Source organism: Aethalodelphis obliquidens, unplaced genomic scaffold, assembly GCF_003676395.1.
Source record: "Aethalodelphis obliquidens isolate GAN/ISIS:26980383/991018 unplaced genomic scaffold, ASM367639v1 scaffold13, whole genome shotgun sequence".
Lineage (NCBI taxonomy): Eukaryota > Metazoa > Chordata > Mammalia > Artiodactyla > Delphinidae > Aethalodelphis > Aethalodelphis obliquidens.
Window position 1 is genome coordinate 35,128,759 of NW_020837957.1, and position 7,187 is coordinate 35,135,945.

Here is a 7,187-nt window from a genome sequence, read left to right on the forward strand (position 1 = left end):
CCTGCGGGGGACCTATTGGGAGCCGGGAAACGAGCCTTCCCCTGAGGCCTGAGCGGCCAATGGAGAGCGAAGGAACGAGCCTCCCACCCAACAGCCAGTCAGGGAGCGGGGCGGGGCTGAGATAACCGTTGGGGGGGGGGGGGGAAGCCCTGCGGAGTGGGAGAAGAGACAAGTGGGGAGGAGGGCTGCCCAAATTTAGTTTCAGGGACAAAGTTGGGTAAGGCACAGCTGTGTAAGTACATGTGCGCCAACGATCATATTTTCAGTGCAAGTAATGGGGGAGATGGAGTATGTTAAGGAAACAAAGGAAGGGCACTCACCTGGAGAAATTTACGTTGAAGTAAGATTTGAGGGGTAAGTAGGAGAAAGCAAAAACAAAAACAAAAACCTTCCTTCAGCTTGTATTGTAACTGCTTGATTACAGAAAATGGGACATTTCTATACTTTGTAGCAAGGATCTGTACCGCTAGTTGAGTCAAGTCTATACTGGAATACTTCCCAATGACGGGCATTTCTTACTCGCATTGTGTTCTTGGTTACCGAAACTGGCTTTTCAATTTTTTATTTTTTTCATGTAAGATAAACAAGGTTACCATAATGTCTAAGACAAATGTCATCGCCATTATCTTTCCTTTTTAGGGAATCTGTCAGAGGTAGCTGCCCAGCATATGCAAGAATGTCAGACATACTACCTGTATTTATTTGCCTCTTGGAGAAATGTCAAATTGAGGTCAGTGGAACTGGTAAAGAAAAGATCAGAGCTCTAATGGTCAATCCTCCTCACAGCAACTAAGAAACCAATTTCTAGAAATGTCCACGATGATATTTGTCTGTTCTTCCTCTTATAAGGGAATGAAAATCTGTACAGATGTCTAAAGAATTACAGAGAACAAAACTGGAACAAAGACAAAATCATAAATTCTCAACACTGAAGATTAGTGGCCGTGAAACAAAATCTCAGGTACTTCACAAATTCACTGTCGGATATTACTCAAACTCACACTTTTTATTTTGCTTTATTTGCCTTTCAGTGTATTTCACACACACACACACACACACACACAAACTGTAAGCAATAGATTTAAATCATAACCTTTATAAGAAAACCTGGGATAGTCAAAGAACTTTGATTTTTTTTAACTTTCCCACTAACAAAACATTTTATAGGCACAAATAATAGATTTCATAATACTACATGCATGTGTTTTTATAAAAAGATTAAGTAGCTGTGCCTTTGAATTGAATTATTTTTCTTCCCAGAGCCCCTATACTACCTTCTTCCTCTTAACTTTCCCTTTGACTCTACCTTCTCTTAAGGAAATGTCTAGTTTACTTCTTTTCTTTTATACTCTTTACCTCAACATGATTACTGCTTCCAAATTCAGTATGGTATGTTTCCTTATCCTTCCTTCTGACATCAAGAGATATGCCACATATTCACTAGTTAATCCTTTCACTTGAGCTCGAAAGAACCAAATAACCCATTTCTTCTCTTTTTAAAAATTTAATTGAGGGAATTTCCTGGTGGTCTAGTGGTTAGGATTCTGAGCTTCCACTGCAGGGGGCCTGGGTTTGCTCTCTGGTGGGGGAACTAAGATCCCACAAGCTGCGCCGGTGTGGCCAAAAAAATAATAATAATAATAATTGAATGATTGATTGTTACCTGGAAATTCTACTCTTAGGTATCTACCCAAGAGAAATAAAAACATATGTCCACATAAAGACTAGTACAAGAATGTTCTTAACAGCCTTATTTATATTAGCCAAAACCTAGAAACAGCCCAAATGTCCTCCATACGTAAATGAATAAACAAACTGTGGTGTATTCATATAATGGAATATTATTCATCACTAACAATGACTGAAGTAATGATACATGCTTTAACATGAATGAACCTCAAAAATATTATGCTAAGTAAAAGGAGCCAGATCCAGAAGGTCACATATTGCCTGATTCCATTTGTATGGAATGTCCAGAGAAGGCAAATCTATAGAGACAGAAGGCAGATTAGTGGTTGCCTGGCACTGGGGGTGAGAATGGGGAATGACTGCAAAGGGGCAAGAGATAGATTTTTGTGAACAATACGGAGATTTTTAATATATTTACAAAGTTGTAAAACCATTACCACCATCTAATTCCAGAACATTTTCACCACCTCCCGAAAGAAACCCCATGGCCATTAGCAATCAATTCCCATTCTGGAACTCCCTCCCACCCCTGAGTCCCTGATACTACTCGTCTACTTTCTGACTCTATAAATTTACCTGTTCTGGACATTTCATATAAAAGGAATCATACAATATGTGGCTTTTATGACTAGCTAATGTTCTCAGGGCTCATCTATTTTACACATGTATTGGTGCTTTACTCCTTTTTATGGCCGAATAATATTTCATTTTGCAGATATAAATATTTTTGTTTATCCACTCATCAGTCAATAGATATTTGGGTTGTTTCCACTTTTGGGCTATTGTGAATGCTGCTATGAACATTAATGTGCAAGTTTTTGTGTAGATATGTGTTTTATTTTCCTTGGGTGTATACCTAAGAGTTGAATTGCTGGGTTGCACGATAACCCTATGTTTAATTCTTTGAGGAACTGCCAGACTGTTTTCAAAGGTGGCTGCACCATTTCACATTCTCACTAGCAGTGTATGAAGGTCCTGGTTCCTTCACATCCTCATCAACTCTTGTTATTGTCTGTCTTTTTCATTATAACCATGCGAGTGGATATAAAGTGATATTGAAACGGAGCAGGACCCTACAGTCCTTGCCCCCCGCCCCCCATATCCTCAGCCTGCCTTTTGTCTGTGGAAACACTTTAGCCAAAGAATAAGTTTAATCAGAGAAGTGAGAAAATGCAGAAACAAAGGAAAACAGTCAAAGGAGACCAAATAATAATAGTTTAATCATTAAGCATAGTCAAGGACCTTTATTTCCTCCTTAAGGGCTATAGATAATATTCTGGGCCATATCCTGTGAGCTGTTTTGCAGCTACTGAAGCCCCCACCAGGTGAAGGAGGATGACTACATGATGACCAAACTGAAGCCATGACATAAGCTTCCACAGTTCTGAGAACTGGCCTCAAAGAAATGGGAACAAACCCTGGAACTAAAGATTAATCAGTAATCTTGAAACAACAAAGATGATGCTGATCAGACCACCATATTACTTATTTCAAGATGACTGTCAGAGCTGACTATGCTGTTCTGCTCCCTCCCTCTGCCTATACAGCCCTGAAACTCCCCTTTAAAAGCCCCTGTCCCCTGAGCAACAATCAGGAGCTGGTTCTCTTGCAGGAGTCCACCCCCCAGTTGCCGGCCTCCGAAATAAAGCAACCTTTCCTTTCCTACCAACACTTGCCTCTCAAGAATTGAGAGAATTGTCTTTGAATCATCTTTCAAGTGGTGTTCAGTAATATTTCACTGTGATTTTGATTTGCGTTTCCCTAATGACGAATGATGCTGAGCATCTTTTCATGTGCTTATTGGCCATTTGTATATCTTCTTTGGAGAAATGTCTATTCAAATCCTTTGCCCATTTAAAAATTGGGTTGTCTTTTTATTTTGGCATTGTAATAGTTCTTTATATATTCTAGATACTAGACACATCAGATATATGACTTACAAATATTTTCTCCCATTCTTTTTTCTTTTTTTTGCGGTACACGGGCCTCTCACTGTTGTGGCCTCTTCCGTTGCGGAGCACAGGCTCCGGACGCGCAGGCTCAGCGGCCATGGCTCACGGGCCTAGCAGCTCCGCGGCATGTGGGATCTTCCTGGACCGGGGCACGAACCCGTGTTCCCTGCATCGGCAGGTGGACTCTCAACCACTGGGCCACCAGGGAAGCCCTCTCCCATTCTTTAGTTTGTCTTTTCACTTTCCTGATAGTAACCTTTGAAGTACAAAAGTTTTTTTATTTTAATTAAATTGAAGTCCAATTTATTTTTAAAAAATTGTGCTTCGGGTGTCATAGCTCAGAAACCATCAACTAATCCAAGGTTATGAAGAGTTACATCTATATCGTCTTCTAAAAGTTTTATCTCTTACATTTAGGGCTTTGACCCATTTTGAGTTAATTTTTAAAATATTATGGGAGATATTAAATCTTTAAATCATCTTGAAATGGTTTTTGTGTATGGTGTGAAATACAAATCCAATTTCATTTTTTCTTACAGTTAACCTGTTGTTTCCACACCATAAACTGAAGAGTTCTTCTTTTCCCACTGATCTGCCATCTCATCTGTCAAAGAAATCAGTTTAAGGGCTCTAAGTAATCTATTTATCACTGTACCAATCTCACATTATCTTAATTACTTTAGTGTAGAGAAATAACTGAGGGCATGGAAAGGAGACTTGACCCATGAGCCGCCCCCGCCCCCCTCCGGCAAACCGGGGGCGTGCGAATAAGCCAGAACTGCAAACAGTCCTGGATGCTTTGGGCACTGATCCATGAAATGTCCTCGGTATAATAAGAATAATGGGAACACAAGGAAATGTCCTTGTGCTGCTTTTGAGCTCAAGGACGAAGCACGGCACGTCTTCAAGAAAGCCCACTGTTGCTTGTATAATCAGTGAAAGCATATGTAGCTGCTTTGGCATTTCTGGAATGTTAAGAAAACAAATCTTAAGGTGTAAACATAGATAATGCTTAAATAAAAGTCACCACAGCAGGATGAGACGGCGCTGTATTGCCTGAGCGAGCAGCAGCCCTCTACTGTCGTGTTTCTGCACAATTCATCTCGTGTGATGAGCTTACTTTCAGCCCTGTCATAAGAAACTACAACATTTGGCGCCCGAACAGGGACCTGAAGGTAAGTCTCGAGGTCACGCGGGACCGAAGGGGATTTTTGTACGCTAAAGAGTAAAGCGAAACCTTCGGGAAGAGTAGAGTCATGGGGAATTCTCCCTCAGTGGAATGTCACTACATTAGACTCCTGAAACAGTTATTACGGAGTTCTGGAGTGAAAGTGAAACAAGAATCTTTTGATGAATTGTTTGCGGAGATTCGTAAACATTGTTACTGGTTTCAACCTACTGGTCATAACCAGTTGAATTTAAAAGTTTGGAAACAGGTTATGCGAGCATTAAGAAGAGCTCATCAGTATGGAGACCCTATATCTGTCCGTGTCTGGTCTCTCTGTAATCTAATTTCTCTTGCCCTGGAATCATTACAATCTGAGACTGAAAGTGAAAATGGGGCGCGCCCTCAGCGTCCGAATTCTGCTCCCGATCACTCTGCTACTTTCCGTACTCTGTCCCGTGAATCTCCTATAGAGGACCTTCCTCCGCCTCCTCCTCTTATGTCTGAGACAGGAGAGGATTTTTCGGGCTCCAGTGATGAAGGGGCTCTTTCTGATGATGATAAAGGTCGGGAGCAAGCTAGTAAACAAAATGAGATGCCACTTTCTCAACAGAATGAGATTTCTGATATACTTTCAAAGTTGAAAAATTTGATGGCTAAATTGGAAGAAAATAAAAACAATGCTACCACCCCTTCATATCAGGAGCCATGTCCTACTATTCCTTCGGCCCCTCCTTTAGAATTAGCAGCTTATCCTGTTGGAGCCTCTCGTCAGTTTCGATTTCCTCTAAAACCTGAATGTAATAAACTTTTATTGGAAGAAGAGATGAATAAGGAAGAAAAGCAATATTCTGAACCATTTTTTGCTTTCCCTATTGTTAGACAAGCTATGCCTGCTAATGATCAATTTCCGAATGGACATATGAGTGTTGAGTATAACCCTCATGATTTTAAAATTTTTAAAATGCTAAAAGAAGCCATTAATGCATATGGGATGCATTCTAATTATATTCAAGGACTTTTGTCTGGGTATGCTTCCAAAAACATATTAATTCCTCAGGATTGGGAGGCACTTGCCAGGACTGTTCTTGAACCTGGACAATATATGCAGTTTAAGACTTGGTGGAAAGAAGAAGCTGAAAACATGGCAAGGACTAATGTGGCCCGTAATCCTCCAGGACCACTTTTAGATGAATTAATAGGAACAGGCGCATTTAGTAATGTACAAGCTCAAGCTCAATTTGACGATTTACGAATCATTCAAATACGTATGTGTTGTTTGCGAGCATGGCTACGAGTGGAACCCCCTGGAAAAACAGCACAATCTTTTACTAAGTTAATGCAAGGGCCTGGTGAGCCTTACACAGATTTCTTGTCTAGATTGCATGCAGCCATTCAAAGAGCTGTAGCACAAATAGACGTGCAAGATTTATTATTACAATCCTTGGCCTTTGAGAATGCAAATCCTGAATGCCAGAAGGCATTGCGGCCTTTACGAGCTGTAAACGCTCCACTTGAAGAGTATATAAAAGCTTGCCATGATATTGGATCTCCTACTTATGCCAATTTACTTGCAGCTGCCATAACTGGAGGGTTGAAAGATAATCGTACTAAATGTTACAATTGTGGAAAGTATGGACATATGAGGCGAGATTGTCGAGAAGGGCAAGGCCAAATATCAAAACAGGTTAAGAATGAACAGCCACCTGGTATGTCGCCGGTGTGGTAAAGGACAACACTGGACTAATGAATGCCGTTCCAAAAGGGATAAGTTAGGAAATCTTTTGCCTCCACGAGATAATGTCTCGGGAAACGGGAAGCTAGGCCCAACCCGGGGCCACAACAACAATACGGGAAAAGCGACGGTAAATTCTCAACGGTATCCTGTAAGCAATGGCAGCTTTCATCAGACACTACAGGACAATCTCAACATCGGCTCTTAGTTACTGATCTCATGCATGCTACCAGCGGCAGTGCTGCCGTTGACTGAATTGCTCCTCGAGATTGTATCCTTACGCCAGCAGGAGGAGTTCACAAATTAGCTACAGGAGTTTATGGGCCTATACCTGCAGGAACCGTGGGACTATTATTAGGACGAAGTAGTTTGACTCTGCAGGGTGTAACAGTTCATACTGGAGTTATTGATGAGGATTATAATGGAGAAATTTCTATTATGATTTCTGTTACAAAACCTATAGAATTTAATAAACGACAAAGAATTGCTCAATTGTTACTGTTACCATATATAAAACAAGCAGCCGCCCCGGTAAAGCGTACTGGGGGGTTTGGCAGCACGGGAAAAAATGTTTTTTGGCAATCCTTTATCGATGATCAACGTCCCCAATTAACGATTACCTTTAATAATAATGTGAAATTTATGG

At 40.8% G+C, this 7,187-nt stretch overlaps 1 long non-coding RNA gene across 1 annotated transcript; it reads left to right on the forward strand.

Annotated features, from left to right (window-relative positions):
* Positions 1 to 167: 167 nt before the first annotated feature.
* On the forward strand, positions 168 to 2,843 carry LOC113624547 (uncharacterized). Its single transcript, XR_003434381.1, has 4 exons — positions 168 to 354; positions 640 to 730; positions 850 to 961; positions 2,598 to 2,843. It is a non-coding gene; the product is annotated as an uncharacterized LOC113624547 (long non-coding RNA).
* The last annotated feature ends 4,344 nt before the right edge of the window (positions 2,844 to 7,187 follow it).